This window comes from Narcine bancroftii, chromosome 3, assembly GCF_036971445.1.
Source record: "Narcine bancroftii isolate sNarBan1 chromosome 3, sNarBan1.hap1, whole genome shotgun sequence".
Lineage (NCBI taxonomy): Eukaryota > Metazoa > Chordata > Chondrichthyes > Torpediniformes > Narcinidae > Narcine > Narcine bancroftii.
The window spans coordinates 213,740,184-213,758,827 of record NC_091471.1 but is presented as its reverse complement, the minus strand read 5'-3'; the positions used below and the strand labels follow the sequence as shown (position 1 = coordinate 213,758,827).

Genomic DNA, 18,644 nt, shown 5'->3' with positions numbered 1-18,644 from the left:
ATACATTCCCTGGCCCTAACATCTCCCCCCCCCCCCTCCCAAACCAACCCTCCAAACCATGGTTCACAGATGAGGTGGTGTGCTTTGGATCTTGAGCAGTTCCTTTACGTCTTCACTCTTTGCTCTTGCCGTTACTGATGTAGATTAATCTTGTTCTCATCTGTTCACAAGACCTTTTTACAGGCTCTTTTAAATAGTTCTTGGCAAACTGTAATCTGGCCACCCTGCTTCTGTGGCTAACTGGTGGTTTGCATTGGCAGTGTAGCCTCTATTTCTGTTCATTAAGTCTTCTGTAGACAGTAATTATTGACACATCCACACCTGCCTCCTGAAGAGTGTTTCTGATCTGTCAGACAGACGTTTTGGAATTTTTCTTCATTATGATGAGAATTCGGTCATCAGCAGTGGAGATCTTCCTTTACCTCCCAGTCCCTTTATGATTACTGAGCTCACTAGTACAATCTTAATGATGCTCCAAACATCCTAAGGTATGGGTGATATATCTTACAATTTTTATTCTTGTTTTTCAGGCTCATAATGGCTTCTTTGACTTTCATTGTCCCAACTCTGGTCCTCGTGTTGAAAATTGGCAACTACCGACTCCAAAGGTGATCAAAAACTTAGAAGCAAACCTCGCTCTCTTGTACATGCACCAATGAGGCAATTTTACATATCTGAGTACTCACAAACTCATATGAAGCCAAATTACCCAAACATGATGCCCTGGAATGGGGGAACTATGTTATAATTTGTACAAGTTCAAACCAAAATGTATACAAATAACCTTGAATAAAATCTGGAATGTGCACTTTAATCACATGTACTGTTTAATTATACATTTAAAACTGGTGCATAGAGGCAAATAAAGGAAAAAAATTGTCTTTATCCCAAACATTATGAAGGACACTGTATATTTGCATAAACGTCAAAGAAGCCATTATGAATAAATAGTAGGGTATCAGGGGGTTTGTATGAGCATTTCATCAGTTATTAAGTAGTCTCTGCCTGTGTGAAGCTGTTTCTCAGCCTGGTGGTTCTAGGCTCTCATACACCTGTATCTCTTTCCAGACAGTAGTAGCTGAAAAATGTGTGGATGGTGGTGGTGGGTGTCTTCAACGATTTTGCGAGTTTCCTTTAAATGGAAATCCAGGTAGATCACATTGAGTGGGGGTGGGGAGGGGACCCAATTTATCCTCTCTGCTGCACTTGTGATCCTGTGGATTGACCTCTGATCCAATGCTCTAAACAACTGTACCACACTGATGCAGCCAGCTTAGATGCTCTCGAGAGGACTCCTATAGAAACCTGGCGGGTTGGTGGCTGGTAGCCTTGCCCACCTCAGTCTTCTTGGGAAGTGCATTGGTCATTGGTGTTGCACCTTCTGGACAAGCGAGGAGATGCTGTTTGTCCAGGATAGGGCACTTCTAAAGTGGACTCTAAGTTGGTGCTCTCTGCTCTCTCCAATACTGAGCTATTAATGCGTGGTGGAGGGTGGTTGTTCTAGTCCTCCTGAAATTGACAGTCATCTCCTTTCTTGTCCACGTTGAGACTCCGGTTTATTCTCGCACCATATGAGATTTTGCACCTCTTTAGCGCTACTCATCGTTGTTGCTTATGAGGCCACCTATTGTCAGTCATCTGCTAAGTTCATGACTGTTGGAGCTGGATCCGGCGATGGAGTTGTCAGTCAGTAGCATGAATAGGTGTGGGCTGAGCTCACAAACTTGATGTGCCAGTTTTCAGTGTGATAGTGCTCAATATACTGCTACTGACTTGGACAGAGTAGTCTTTCTGTTAGGGACTTCAGAATCCAGTTACAGAGAAAGGTGTTGAGTCTCAGTGAGAACAGGTTCTCCACCAGCTTCTGAGGAATGATGGTATTAAACTCCGAGCTGAAATCAATGAACAGCAGCCTGGCATTTACAGTGGCACTTTAGGTAGATCAAGATTGAGTGGAGGGACAAGGCAATAGAATCAACAGTGGAACGGTTTCTTTTATTGGTGAATTAAAATAAGTCCAGAGTCTTTGGGAGGTGCACTTTGAAGCATTCCATCTCAAATGCTCAAAGCATTTCATAATAATGGTCAGTGCCATGGGGTGGTAGTTGTTGAGGCATGTTACTATCTTCCAAGAGGTGGGACAACAGTTTCAAAATGTTCATATTTCAGATATGGAGTTGCTGGCATTGGGTTAAAATGCAATTTACAGATCTAATGTTATCCCACACTACCTGGAACTCCCAAGTTCAAGAAAGACAATGTAGCAATAATTGAGGGTTCTGAGATGGAATTAAATATGCCAAAAAACTATTCATAGTTCAGTACTACATACCTACTGTTTATGTAAAAATAAATAAATAGATACCGTAGTTTGCTTAGGGGTTATTTTAAATAGCAGGGAGATGTCATCCCCAATTTTGGAGACTTCCACAGGATGTAGAGGAACACTTGCTCAAGGCTCTCAGTTTGACCCACTGAGTCAAGGCAAGGATAATTGGGGCAAAGGAATCCTGGTTGATGAGATGTGGAACAGTTAGTCAAGAAGAAGAAGGGACCATACATAATGTTTAGGAGGCAAAATTTAGGGAGGGCTCAGGAAGGAACTTGTAAATGGATTTAGGAGACATAGAAGGGGATGTGAGAAGGCAAAGAGGAATAAGGAATATCCCAAGGCATTCTACACCTAAGAACAAGAGGGTGACGAGAAAGGGGATAGGACAGCTCAGGGATAATGAGTGGAGGAGTTGAGGGAGATCCTCAAGAAAGACTTGCTTCATTGTTTACCAGGGAGTGGGATCAATGTGAGGTTAGCATAAAATAGGCAAATGGACAGGAGCTTGTGAAAAGCATTATGATAAACAAGTCCCCAAACCAGATGGGATATATACTGAGTTTTAAAGGGAAACGAAGGAAGAGATTGCTTATGTTGATCTTGATCTTTGCATGTTCGCTGGCCAGAGGAGTGGTAGCGGATGATTAAAAGATGGTAAAGAGAGTTGACTTGTTCAAGAAAGGTTATGGGGAGAATGCTGGGAACTGCAGATGAGTGAGTGTTGCATCAGTGGTGGGCAAATGATTGGAGAGGATTCTTTTTAAAATTTTTTTATTTTTCACACTATAAACCACATTGATCAAGATGCATACATTTTCCTTTTCAAATATATACAGTGTCGTTTTCTCCCCCCCCCCTCCCATTCCACCCTCCCTACCTCCCCTCCCATTCATGTAAAGTTCAGAATCTAAGATACATTAAACCCGTCAAACAATGTTGTCACTCAATAAAAATAAACAAGAAATTCCACTGAGTCAATTCTTTTCATTTCCTTCTCCTTCTGTCGTTTTAGGTGGTAGATGTCCCCGGTAGGTTTTCTCTACTGTGTTTCATGTATGGCTCCCATATTTTTTAAATATTGTAATATTATTTCTTAAATTATGTTATTTTTTCTAGTGGAATACATTTATTCATTTCTATATACCATTGTGTATTCTCAAGTTATCTTCTAATTTCCAGGGTGACCATAATACATTTTTTTGCTACAGCTAGGGCTATCCTAACAAATCTTTTCTGTGCACCATCCAAATCAAGTCCAAATTCTTTGTTTTTTATGTTACTTAGGAGGAAGATCTTTGGGTTTTTTGGTATATTGCTTTTTGTGATTTTATTTAATATCTGGTTTAGATCTTCCCAAAATTTTTTTTACTTTCTCACATGTCCAAATTGCATGAATTGTTGTTCCCATTTCCTTTTTACATCGAAAACATCTGTCAGATACTGTTGGGTCCCATTTATTTAACTTTTGAGGTGTAATGTATAGCCTGTGTATCCAGTTATATTGTATCATACGTAACCTCGTGTTTATTGTATTTCTCATAGTTCCAGAGCATAACTTCTCCCATGCTTCCTTCTTTATCTTTGTTTAAATCTTGTTCCCATTTTTGTTTAGTTTTACCATTTGTTTCCTCATTCTCCTTTTCTTGCAGTTTAATATACATATTTGTTATAAATTTTTTGATTATCATTGTGTCTGTAATCACATATTCAAAATTACTTTCCTCTGGTAACCTCAGACTGCTTCCCAATTTGTCCTTCAAGTAGGATTTCAGTTGGTAGTATGCCAACACTGTATCTTGAGTTATATTTATCCTTCATTTGTTCAAAGGATAGTAATTTATTTCCTGAAAAGCAATTTTCTATTCTTTTGATCCCTTCTTTCTCCCATTCTCTAAAGGAAAGGTTATCTATTGTAAAAGGGATTAGCTGATTTTGCATCAGTATTAGTTTTAGTAATTGGTAATTTGTTTTATTCCTTTCTACATGAATCTTCTTCCAAATATTGAGCAGATGATGTAATACTGGAGAATTCCTACGTTGTACCAATTTTTCATCCCATTTATATAATATATGTTCCGGTATCTTCTCCCCTATTTTATCTAATTCTAATCTAGTCCAATCTGGCTTTTCCCTTGTTTGATAAAAATCTGATAGGTATCTTAATTGTGCGGCTCTATAATAATTTTTAAAGTTTGGTAGTTGTAAGCCTCCTTGTTTATACCATTCTGTTAATTTATCTAGTGCTATCCTCGATTTCCCCCCTTTCCATAAAAATTTCCTTATTATTTTCTTTAACTCCTTGAAGAATTTCTCCGTCAAGTGTATTGGCAATGCCTGAAATAGGTATTGTATCCTTGGGAAAATGTTCATTTTAATACAGTTTATCCTTCCTATTAGTGTTAGTGTGAAGTCTTTCCAATGCTCTAAGTCGTCCTGTAATTTTTTCATTAGTGGATAATAATTGAGTTTATATAGATGGCCGAGGTTTTTATTTATTTGTATACCTAGGTATTGTATTGCTTGCATTTGCCATCTGAATGGTGATTCTTTCTTAAATTTTGAGAAATCCGCATTATTCATTGGCATTGCTTCACTTTTATTTGCGTTAATCTTGTAACCTGACACTTCTCCATATTCCTTCAATTTCTTATGTAATTCTTTTATTGATATTTCTGGTTCTGTTAAGTATACTATCACGTCATCTGCAAATAAACTGATTTTATATTCCTTATCTTTTATTTTTATCCCTTTTATTTTATTTTCCGTTCTTATCAATTCTGCTAGTGGTTCTATAGCTAACGCGAACAATAAGGGTGATAGTGGGCAACCCTGCCTTGTTGATCTGCTTAAGTTAAATTGCTTTGATTATATCCATTTACTGTCATTTTTCCCAATGGCCCCTTATATAATGCTTTAATCCAATTAATATATTTCTCTGGTAAACTGAATTTTTGTAATACTTTGAATAAATAATTCCATTCTACTCTGTCAAAGGCCTTCTCTGCGTCTAAAGCAACTGCTACTGTTGGAGCTTTACTTCCTTCTACTGCATGAATTAGGTTAAAAAATTTACAAATATTGTCTGTTGTTCGTCTTTTTTTAATAAATACAGTTTTGTCTAGATTTACTATTTTTGGTACATAGTCAGCTATTCTGTTTGCTAATAGTTTAGCTATTATCTTATAATCTGTGTTAAGTAAAGATATTGGTCTATATGACACTGGTGCAAGTGGATCTTTCCCTGTCTTTGGTATTACTGTAATTATTGCTGTTTTGCATGAATCTGGTAAGCTTTGTGTTTTATCAATCTGGTTGATTACTTCCAGGAGGGGAGGAATTAATAAATCTTTAAATGTTTTATAGAATTCTATTGGAAATCCATCGTCTCCTGGTGTTTTATTATTTGGTAGTTTTTTTTATTATCTCTTGTATTTCTACTATTTCAAATGGTTCTGTTAATTTATTTTGTTCCTCTATTTATAATTTTGGTAGTTCAATTTTAGTTAAAAATTTGTCTATTTTGTCTTCTTTCCCTTCGTTTTCAGTTTGGTATAATTGTTCGTAAAATTCTCTGAAGTTTTCCTTGATCTCCGTTGGATTATATGTGATTTGTTTGTCTTTTTTCCTTGATGCCAATACCATTCTCTTAGTTTGTTCTGTCTTAAGCTGCCATGCTAGAATTTTGTGCGTTTTTTCTCCTAGTTCATAATATTTATGTTTTGTCTTCATTATGTTCTTCTCCACCTTATATGTTTGTAGTGTTTCATATTTTATTTTTTTATCTGCCAATTCTCTTCTTTTAGTTATGTCTTCCTTCATTGCTAATTCTTTTTCTATATTTACTATTTCCCTTTCCATCTGCTCTGTTTCCTGATTGTAGTCCTTCTTCATCTTGGTTACATAACTTATTATTTGCCCTCTGATGAACGCTTTCATTGCGTCCCATAGTATAAACTTATCTTTCACTGATTCCGTATTTATTTCAAAGTACATTTTAATTTGTCTTTCAAATAATTCTCTAAAATCCTGCCTTTTAAGTAGCATGGAGTTTAATCTCCATCTATACATTCTTGGAGGGATGTTCTCTAACTCTATTGTCAATATCAGGGGTGATTGGTCTGATAATATTCTAGCTTTATATTCTGTTTTTCTTACTCTGTCTTGCATACGAGCTGATAACAGGAATAGGTCTATTCTTGAGTATGTTTTATGTCTACCCGAATAATATGAATATTCCTTTTCCTTTGGGTGTTGTTTCCTCCATATATCCAAAAGTTGCATTTCTTGCATCGATTTAATTATAAATTTGGTTACTTTGTTCTTTCTGTTAATTTTTTTCCCAGTTTTATCCATGTTTGAATCCAAATTAAGGTTATGTTCCCTTGCGTGTCTGCTATCTTCAAAAAAATATCTTGCATAAATTTTTGATCTTCGTTAGGTGAATATACATTAAGTAAATTCCAAAACTCCGAATATATCTGACATTTTATCATTACATATCTCCCTGCTGGATCTATTATTTCTTCTATTTTAATTGGTACATTTTTACTGATTAATATAGCTACTCCTCTAGCTTTTGAATTATATGACGCTGCTGTTACATGCCCTACCCAATCTCTCTTTAATTTCTTGTGCTCCATTTCAGTTAAATGTGTTTCTTGCACGAATGGTATATCAATTTTTTCTTTTTTCAGTAAATTTAGCAGTTTCTTCCTTTTGATTTGGTTATGTATTCCATTAATATTTAAAGTCATATAGTTCAACATAGCCATTTCATACTTTGTTTATCTTTCCTCTCCGTTTCCTCATCATCACCTTTCCTTCTTATCCATTTCTGCTTTCTTGTTTTGAACACTTTATAAGACAACATTAATAAAACATCAAACATTCCCTTATTCTCCTATCTAAAATTTCTTTAACCCCACTATCCCCTCCCCTTCCTGAGTTGCCCTTTATCCCTTGTCGGGCAACCACATCTCCCCTCTCCATTTGGATTTGCGAATTGAGAGGAGTCTTGAAGACACCATTTACAAGCATTTGGAGAAGCATTGTCTTATAAGGGTTAGTCAGCAGGGCTTTGTGACGTGCAGGCCATGACTCAAGCCAAAATGAGATTTTCCTAAGTTGTCAAAAGAAATTGATGAACGTTGGGTAGAGAATGTGATGTATATAGAGTTTAGTATGGTGTTGACAAGGTTCCTGTAGTTAGTTCACATCACAAATTATGGGATCCATAGAAACTTTCCTGTATGGATTCAGAACTGGCTTGCCCAGAGAAGGCAGAGGGCAGTAGTAGATGGAGCATTTTCTGTGTGGAGGTTGGTGATTAGTGTGACTTTTTTGTATATAAATGGCTTAGATGACAAAGTAGAGGAGTGGGTCAGTGCAATTGTTGATGATACACAAGTTGGGTGTGCTGAGGCCAGTGGCAAAGATAGTCTGAAATTATAAAGGATGCAGAGTTGGGCAGAGAAGTGGCAGATAGGGTTCAATCTGGAATAGTGTAAAGATTTAGAAGACACTTTAGAAGATTGAACAAAGGTTAACACAGGATCATGACCAGCGTGGAGAAACAGAGGGGTCCTGGAGTCATATCTATAGATCCCTCAAGTTTGTCATGCAAGTTGATAGTGGTTAAGAAAGTGTATAATGTGCTGCCTTTATTAGTCAGGGGAATGAATTCAAGAGTCATGAGGTAATGTTAAAGTTCTATAAAACTCTGGTCAGATCACACTTGGGGTATTGTGTTCAATACTGATTGCTTCATAGGAAGGATGTGCAAGCTCTCAGGAGATTTTCCAGGGTACTGCCTTGATGGGAGAATATTTCTTGTGAAGAAAGGCAAAATGAGCTGGAGTTTTTCACTTTGGAGGAACAGGGAATGACAGACAAATTAATGGAGGTGTATGACTTTGAGAGGTGTAGATAAAGTGGACTGCCAGCACACTTTTCCCAGTGGGGGGGGCAACGACCAAAACATCCATTGGGGTGAGCAGCAGAAAGTTCAGGGGGGACTTCAGAAAGTGGGTGCTTGGGGATAGTGGCAGAGGCTGATTCAATAAGGGCATTTAAAAGACCCTTGTATAAGCATATAAATGTTATGGAGAGTTGTGTGCTATACACAAATGTGCTGGTGGAACATGGCATCCATGGAAAGTAATCAATCTGCAGTCAACATTTTGGAACTGAGCCTGTCTTCAGGAAGGGAGGGAAGGGTTGATTGATGTGGAGTAGGTTTATATAGGTTGGCGCTACATTGTGGTGTTCTGTCAGATGAACCTTTGAGAATTTGGACATGTGACAATTTGATGCTCACTGATCTGAGGCTTTAATGGAAGAAGGATCAGTGGAGAAATACAACTTTCCCCCAAGGGTTGGGTTGTCCAGAGGTTGTAGAAACACCTGCAGTTTGCTGTTTCACTGCCTGGTGCACGTAGTTTACTGGTGGGAGTTAGTCATGGGGTCTTTTGAAGGGATTCTAAGTCCTGTCAAATTGGAACACACTCATTCCTGCCTCTGTCAAGGCTGACAGTTGTATTAGTGTTTACTACGAAACTTATCAGTAAGATCAGGTGTTTGGTTTTGTGGGCTTGGATGGTTTGCCACAAATACAGGATGTCATAAACTAATAATGAAATGCATTCACACATAAATGTCAAACAGTTGCAGAATTTTTAAATTATATTTCTAAGTAAGTATGTGCTGGGCAGCTTCCATTCTTGTGCTGAAGCCATGCATTTCCCCAATCTCTACCTTAAAGCAGAGTTGCTGTCTAGTGACTATGTGCACCTGGTAAAATGCAATCATGGAATCTAACTTTGTCCCAACTTCTCTGTGCCAGCCAAGCTGGTGTTCTGGGCTCCACCATTTACCTCCATTTTATCTATATACTTCTGAACCATTCCTCTCTGCATATCTGTCCAAATGTCTTTTGAACATTATAATTGTACCCACATTTTCATTAGCTTCTTCTGGCAGTTTGTTCCAGGTCAGTCTACCCTCTGAGTGGGGGGAAAAAGTTGCCCCTCAGTTAAACACTCAGATCACAGTTAAACACTCAGAATGAAGTCCTGAAGTAACATTCTGAATGCTTTGTCACAGCCTGGTGTATCATTGCCCAAATACCACTAAACGTCTGGTACTCAAATGGGTCAGAAACTTAACTGGTCCAGTCACAAAAATACTTTGGAGAGTAGCAGGTATTAGAAATGAGTGACTTAGCTTCATGTGTCAAAATCTGTAAATGAAGTATAAATCAGGAGTGTGATAGAAAATACCAAATGCCTGCAAGTCCAACAAATTTTAAAAGCATGATACCAACCAGGTCAAATTGGCTCCCTTGATTGGTACCCCATCCACTACACTACACTATACATTCACTCCATCCATGATTACCAACAAGTTCTGGCTGCAGTGTACACCTTATTCAAGGGCATAGGCCCACTAGAACATTACCACTTTCAGATTCCACTTCAAATCATACAGAGTATTGACTTGCAAATGTATTGTTATTCCTTCATCACCCTTGGGTTTAAATCTTGTAGATCACTGCCCCAGAAGACTGAGTGCCAACATGAGATATTTTACACCAAGTTAAAATGGCAGCTCTTCAGCATATTTTCAACATCTGTTAGGGATAGGCAATAAATGATTGCTTTGCCAGCAATACTCACATTCTAAAAACAAAAAAGTAATTTAAAAAAATCCCTTAAGAAGCTTTAAACTGATTTCTCCATAACAATTTTAGTATGTAGTTTGCATGGTTTTTAACAAACAGGTTTTTTTGACCTGAAGGATGAACTGAACGTAATGCTGATGAGGAGGAAAACATTCAGGATGAAGCCAAAGGTGATCATTTTGCGAGATTCGTTTCAATTTTGTGTCTACGTCCATGTAGCTCAGTTCAAAAGACACTTTCACCCTTGACCTAGCCATCTACCAAATGGTAGTTGTGCAAAGAACCCAGTTCCCCATTCAATGCCCCTCTCCCATAACATCAATTTGCATAGTTTCAAGCCTTTTATATACTCAACTTCACGATAAAACCATATGACTGCACAAATGCACAAGATGCTAAAGAGACGCATTTTTTTTGTTATCCTGGATATAAATTAAAAAATTAATAACAATGTTGTGATGTGTGGTTATGTAACATGACAGTGTTTTGCCTTTCCATTTTTGTGGTGGAAGTTATTGTGGCTTTAGGAGACACAGAGGTATGCCTTCTTAAATTTTATTATTCAGTAATTGACATTGCTAAAATCACATTTTATTTTCAATACCTAAATGCTCTTGAGCAGGGTTGATAATCCCTTGAAAAACTGCAGTCCTTCTGTTGAAGCTGTCCTCACAATGCTGTTGGGTGAGGGTTCCTGGAGCTGGACCTTGTAATGAAGAAATAATGGTATATTTTCAGGTAGGATTGTGTGTGACTCTTCTCACCATTGTGAGAAGTTGCATAGAAACACAGAAGAAACGTTTAGGAGTAGGCCATTTGACCCTTCAAGCCTATATCACCATTCATTTTGATCATGGCTAATCATCTACTCAGTATCTAGTACCTGCTTTCTCCCCATACCAATAGACAATAGACAATTAGGAGCTGGAATAGGCCATTTGGCCCGTCGGGCCAGCACCGCTATTTTAGATCATGGCTGATCATTACCATCAGTACCCCTTTCCAGCCTTATCCCCATAACCCTTAACTCCGTTACCCACAAGAGTCTTATCTAACTCTCTTTTGAAAATAGTCAGCGAATCCGCCTCTACCACCCTCTGTGGCAGAGCATTCCACAGATTCACACTTCTCTGGGTAAAAAAATGCTTTCTCATCTCCGTCCTAAAGGGCCTACCCTGTATTCTTAAACTATGCCCTCTAGTCCTCATCTCCCCCATCATTGGGAACAAGTAATCAGACTTCACCTTGTCTATCCCCCTGATGATTTTATATACCTCAATCATGTCCCCCCTCATCCTTCTAAACTCCAATGGATACAAGTCCAGTTTTTCTAGCCTTGCTGCATATGACAACCCTGCCATCCCTGGAACTAACCTTGTAAATCTGCGCTGCACACCCTCTATAGCTAGTATGTCCTTCCTCAAGTTTGGAGACCAGAACTGGATGCAATACTCCAGGTGGGGTCTCACCAGGGCCCTGTATAACTGCAGAAGGACGTCTCTGTTCCTATACTCCAATCCCCTCTTTATGAAAGCCAACATTCCATTTGCCTTCTTCACAGCTTTCTGAACCTGCATGCTAGCCTTCAGTGACCGGTGAACAAGTACACCCAGATCCATTTGCACTTCCCCACTCCCTAGCTTGTCTCCATTTAAATAATACTCAGCTTTCCAATTACTTCCCCCAAAATAAATAACCTCACATTTGTTCACATTGAAATTCATCTTCCATTTAGCCGCCCACTCCTCCAGCCTGTCCAAGTCCCTCTGCATTTTCCTTACATCCTCCTCACACCCCACACCGCCACCCAGTTTAGTGTCATCTGCAAATTTGCTCATGTTATTCACAATCCCCTCATCCAAATCATCAACATAAACTACAAACAACTGAGGACCCAACACCGATCCCTGAGGCACTCCACTCATCACATCCTGCCATTCTGAAAAAGACCCATTCACTCCAACCCTTTGTTTCCTATCTCTTAACCAATTTCCTATCCATGTCAGCACCTTACCTCCAATACCATGCTCCCTGATCTTGGCCACTAGACTCCCGTGCGGTACCTTATCAAAGGCCTTCTGGAAGTCCAAATACACCACATCCACTGGCTTTCCTGAGTCCACCCTCTTTGTCACATCCTCAAAAAATTCCAGAAGGTTAGTCAAGCATGACTTACCCTTAAGGAATCCATGCTGACTAGCCCTTATACTATTATTACTGACTAAGTGTTCTGCTATTTCTCCTTTTATGATGGACTCCAATTTCTTCCCCACCACTGATGTCAGGCTAACCGGTCTATAATTTCCCGTTTTCTCCCTCCCTCCTTTCTTAAAAAGCGGCACCACATCAGCCACTCTCCAATCCTCAGGGACCTCCCCGGAATCTATGGAACTTTGGAAAAGTTTGGAGACCCCCTGATCCCCTTAGCCATAAGGGCCAAATCTAACTCACTTTTAAATATAGATAAGGAACCGGCTTCATCTACTTCATGTGACAAAGAATTCCATAGATTTTCCACTCTGAGAGAATTTTTTTTCTCATCTCTGTCCTAAAAGACTTTCCCTTATCCTTAAACTGTGACTCCTGGTTCTGGTTCTCCACCCCCCCTCCCCAATATCAGAAACAACTTTTTTTGCAACTAGCCTGGCCAATCCTTTAAGAATTTTATATGTTTCTGTAAGATCTCCTTCAACCTTCGAAATTCCAACAAGTATAAGCCTAGTCAATCCAGCCTTTCTTCATATGCAAGTCCTGCCATCCCTGGTATCAGTCTAGTGAACCTTCTTTGCACTCTATGGTAAGAATGCCTTTCCTCAGATAAGGAGACCAAAACTGTACACAATACTCCAGCTGTGGTCTCACCAGAGCCATGTACAACTGCAGTAGAATCCCTCTGTTTCTGTACTTGAATATTCTTGTTATGAATCCTCCTGCTATGAATGCCAACATACCATTTGCTTTCCTCACTGCCTGCTGTACCTGCATGCCCACTTTCAATGACTGGTACACAGTGACACCCAGGTCTTGTTACATCTCTCCTTTTCCTAATCAGACACCATTTAGGTAATAATCTTCTCTCCTGTTCTTGGTTCCAAAGTAGGATAACTTCATATTTATCTGCATTAAATTGCATCATGCATTAGCCCACTCGCCTAACTTGTCCAAGTCACCCTGTACCTTCTTAGCATCCTCTACACAGCTAACCCTGCTGTCCAGCTCTGAAACTTGGAGATGATGCCCTCTATTCCTTCATCCAAGTAGTTGATATATATTGCACTTAACTGGGGACCTAGCACTGAGCCTTGTGGTACCCCTCTAGTCACTCCAGCCATTCTGAAAAGAACCCATTTATTCCTACTCTTTGCTTCCTGTCTATCAACCAATTCTCTATCCAACTCAATACCATACCTCCTATACTGTGTCTTTAAGTTCGTACACTAATCTCCTGTGCGGGACTTTGTCAAAAGCCTTCTGAAAGTCCAGATATACCACATCCACTGGTTCTCCCTTATCCACTCCACTAGATACATCCTCAAAAAATTCTATTAGATTTGTCAGCCATGATTTTCTCTTCATAAAATCATCTGACTGATGATATCACTACTTTCCAGATGTGGTGCAATCTCATCTTTAATAACTGACTCGAGCATTTTCCCCACTACCGACGTCAGGCTAACTGATCTGTAATTTCCTGTTTTCTCACTCCCTCACTTCTTAAAAAGTGGGGTTATGTTACCCACCCTCCAATCCTCAGGAACTAATCAAGAATCTAGAGTTTTGAAAAATCACCACTAATGCATCCACTATTTCTTGGGCTACTTCCTTAAGCACTCTGGGATACAGACTATCGGGCTCTGGGGATTTATCTGCCTTTAATCCCTTCAATTTGCCTAACACAACCTCTCGACTTGCATTTATTTCCTTCAGTCCTTCCCTCACATTAGATCCTTGGTCCCCTACTATTTCCTTAAGATTATTTGTTTTCCTTAGTGAAGACAGAACTAAAGTAGTTATTCAATTGGTTTGCCAAATTCTTGTTCTCCATGATCAATTCACCTGTTTCAGACTGTAATGGACTCACATTTGTCTCAACTAATCTTTTTCTCTTTGCATATCTTGAAATCCAGTCGGTGAATTGAGAATCAGTATGACTGACTATTGGGACTTGAAGCAGCAAGTGGGTGTTGACTTGTGTGGAGGGAGACTGTGTGAGCATTGGAAGCACTTTGACCCAATGTTTTTTTCACTTGACCATTAGGCCACAGGTATCTGCTGGCACTCTGATGCAGAACACTTTACAATGAATCACTGTGGTGATCAACAGACAGAACTTGGATTATTCTTCCTATTTAATGTGACATTCTTGATGTTGAACCATTGTAAAAGCCTGCCTGTACTTGTGTATTTGCCACATTGGTGCTTTGTGCATTCTTTTCATGGACGAAGTAACATCTTTCCACAGGTAGAAAAAAGCCATTCATGCACTCTAACAGTTATTATTTTTTTCCTCTCCAGGGTTAGACTTTGTCTTCCATTATTGTATTCACTCTCATTTGTTGACTGGTAAATTGAAAGCTACGTGCTAATATAATGGTTTTGTTTAAAAAGTGACTGATTTCTAGTTTCCTCTTTCCCAGCCTCCAACCACCCTCATCCATTGTGAACTTGAAAATGTGACCCCAGTTTTACTTGATCTGATTGTATTGTTGGCAATGCAAAGGAGCAAATCCTTGTTTACCATCAATCAGTTGTGCAATGGGAAGTTTTACTTTCTAATTTTTTTTAAAAAGTGCATCATTCAAGGACTGACTCTTATAGTTAGCTATCTACATCACACTTCAAGTGGAATTGCAAAATTCAGGAACAAAGACTGAATGAACCAAGTTATTTTATGTTTGAACTCAACAGGAATTGAATAATTTGATCTTAGTGCATAAAACATTTTTACTTTTACTGATATCCCTGAGTGTAAAGCCTTCCAGAAGTAGTGGACACAGCCCAGGACATTAGGCAAAACCCTCCCCACCACTGACAACATATATGGGAAATGCTGTCATTGGAGAGCAGCAGCAATCATCAAAGATCCACACCACCCGCCATGTAGCACATGTTCTGTTCTTGCTGCTGCCATCAGGAGAGAGGTCTAGGTGCCTCAAGACTCGCACCACCAGGTTCAGGTTCAGGAACAGCTGCTACCTCTCCACCATCAGTAATGGTAATAACACTTGTTGAGATTTAAGAGGCTAGAATTCAAGTAATGACTTGAAGGAAATGCTTCACCCACCAAAATTCCCAGTTGCATGCTTGAATGGTGCATAAAAACTGTATGGGATAAAGCCTACTTTTATGTTTAACATAAAATGTTTCTGGGCAAATGAACAGTCTGCTTATTTTGCAGTTCAGTTAAATTAATTGCTGAATTCAAATGATGTTATTTGAATTTGAAAGTATGGTAGCCAGGGCAGGGATATGCTCATCTTGCAGTATTTGGATAGTCAGGGAAGCCAGCAATATCCCTGCCAACTTCATCTGTGACATATTTATCTAGCTACAGCTCTTATAAACTATGCAAGGGAACTGGAACTTGATGAACTCTGGATCATTCAGGAGGTATAGGAAAGCAGTGACACCTAGAATGCAGGAAGAAGGTAGCTGGTGACTGACAGGAGTGAGAAAGGGAACAGGCAGTCAGTGCAGCCTTCCCCTGTGGCCATTCCCCTCAATAACATGTATACAGTTTTGGATTCTTTTGATAGAGATGACCTGCCAAAGATAAGTCAGGTCTGGCCTTGTGACGAAGAAGTTTGCTGGTTGGGTCCATTGGTAATTTAATCTTTAAAATTTACTCTAAAAATTCCTTAAGCCAACTCCAAAAAAGTTTAACCTTATCAGGTAACCAAGTCGAATGTAAAAATGAGCTTACTTCTTCAATACAAAACATAAATCTGAAGAACTTAAATTATATTTCTTTAATTTGAGTTGAGTACAATTGATGCAAAAAAATTATAATGAACTAACCTATATTGAACATTAATAATCTTAGACATACTATCCTTACAAATAAATCTCCAATTATCATGATCGATTGTCATTCCCAAATCCTCTTCCATTTCAATCCCAATTTATGAATATCTAATTTAGGCATTTTACTTTGTAACAATTTATACATATCAGAAATAAATTTCCTTTTACCACCTTCTGTACGTAAAGTTTCAAAACTTGATTGTCTTGGTAATCTCAAAATATGCCCAAAATTATCCAATAGCAATGCCTTAACTTGATAATAACATGAAAGAATATTATTTGGAATTTCATATTTTTATTTCATTCTCTGAATATAAATAAAATAACCAGCCTCATGACAATCGAGTACTGTTTAAATTCCTTTCTGACTCCATATTTTCAAAAACTGATTATTAAGAGTAAAAGATATAGAGGTGTTTTTGCTGAAATTTTCCCCTGGGTACCTATCTCATCATTTATTTTATTCCATAATTCAATTAAATGTCTTCAAAATTGGTGGGCCATTATTAATAATTAATAACTTAGTATTCCATTTATTATTAAATTGCATCATATTTTTCTCACTAATATAATTCTATATTAACGAATTATCCAATCAAACAAACCTCATTTGTGATGCTTTATAATAATTTTGAAAATTTGGAAGCTGCAAACTTCCCAGTTCACATTTCCAAGTTAATTTTTAAAGAAACCCTTGCCATTTTACCTCTCCACATGAACTTTCTTATTATAAAGTTTAAATCTTTAATTAAAAAAAAATTAAAGGAACCTTGCAGGGAATAGATTGAAAAATATACAGAATTCTAGGAAAAAACATTAATCTTAATTCAATTTAACCTTACTTATTAATGTTATAGGTAAATCTTTCCATCTATTTAAATCCTCTTTAATTTTATTAAATAGAAGTAAATAGTTGAGTTGAAATAAATGATCTAACTGATTATCTTTTTTAATACCTAAATATTTGATTTGATCTGACCATTTAAATTGAACAATTTTCATACCATGAGTATAATCACCAACAACTAATGTCAAAATCTCACTTTTATCACAAATAATCTTATAACCTGATATTTGTCCATATTGTTTCAATCTCTAATATAATTTTAATGAATTTTGTGGATCTATTAAGTAAATCAAAATGTCATCAGCAAATAAATTAATCTTAAAATCTTCAGAATTAACTCTAATACCCTTAATACTACGGTCCTGTCTTATCAGTTATGGTAAATGTTCAATAGCTAATACAATTCAAGCCAGGGACAAAGGGCAGCCTTGTCCAGTAGATCTTGCTAATAAAAAAAAAGATGATTCTTGGCCATTTGTCGCCACTCTAGCTGAAGGATTTTTATATAAAGATTTAATCCAACTAATAAAGATTGGTCCAAACCTAAATTTTTCCAGAACTTTAAATTTAAAACCATTCCAACCTGCTGAATGCCTTTTCGGCATATAATGATAAAACCATTGACAAGTTGGATTTCTTCTGATGAATATTAATTAAACTAATTAATTTTGAAATATCTGCAGAATAACTATTCTTAATAAATCCAGCCTGATCTAAATGAATTAACTTTGTTAGATAGTTAACAAACCTGTTTGCTAAAACTTTAGCAACAATTTTATAATTAACATTTAATAAAGAAATGGGTCTATAGGATTCAGTTTATAACAGATCTCTATCTTTCTTGGGTATAACTGTTATAATAAAATTAGAGAAGGAATCCAGTAAAGAATAAACCTCCATTGCTTGTTTCAAAACATTCATCAAAAGGGGAATTTGTATACTTTATCCTTAATTTTCTATTTTGTATTGCCATTTTGAATTATTGGTTTCCAATTAATTTCATTTTTAATTTTGTCTGCAAAGAATTTGTCTTGCACTCCCCTCCATAATGTTTGGGACAAAGATGCCTTTTACCCCTGTGCTCCACAGTTTAAGATTTGTAATCAAACAAAAAAAGGAGCATTAATAAATCTTAAAATTTTTTATAAAATTTCAATGTAAATCCATCTTCAGGAGATTTACTATTTGGCATAGATTTAACTGCTTCTATAATCTTTCTAAATGTGAACAGAAAATCCAATTCCCCATGTTCTTGATTATTCAGAAAGGGTAACTGAAGTTGAGCTTAAAAAAAATCATCAATTTTAGCATCATCATTTTCAACTTCAGATGTATACAATTTCTTAAATCTCAAGATAGAGATGAAGCTTTTAAGGAGTTTTATATGTAATATAATGAACCTTTCCTAATAGCATTGATTGTTCTAGAAACCTATTTTAATTGCAAAGCCAATACTTTACGGCTCTCTCCACTAATTCATAATATTTTTGTCTCGTTCTTTGCAACAATTTCTCTGTTTTGTAAGTTTGCAATGAGTTATAATGCATTTTTAATTAATTAATTGTATCCTGTTATTCTCTGTCAATTTCTTCTGCACTTCTTTCTCTAAATTCTCTATCTCCTTCTCTAATTTTTCAACTTCCCTGGAATACTGTTTCTTAATTTTAGTCAAGAAACAAATAATTTGACCTCTTAAATATGCCTTTAAAGCATCCCACAAATAAATTTACTGTCAACTGAGTCAACATTTATTATCAAATATT

General features: G+C 37.3%; 2 protein-coding genes across 16 annotated transcripts in view; one reads left to right on the top strand and one right to left on the bottom strand.

The window, feature by feature from the left end:
* The window catches only part of LOC138758107 (calcium/calmodulin-dependent protein kinase type II subunit delta), a 461,931-nt gene that overhangs the window by 70,155 nt on the left and 373,132 nt on the right, over window positions 1-18,644 (top strand). The window lies entirely within an intron of this gene.
* Window positions 10,637-18,644, bottom strand: part of LOC138758108 (uncharacterized) — a 69,852-nt gene continuing 61,844 nt past the window's right edge. Inside the window, exon 3 of the mRNA XM_069926570.1 lies at window positions 10,637-10,716. The gene's annotated coding sequence lies outside the window, so the exon portion shown is untranslated. The remainder of the gene's footprint in view (window positions 10,717-18,644) is intronic.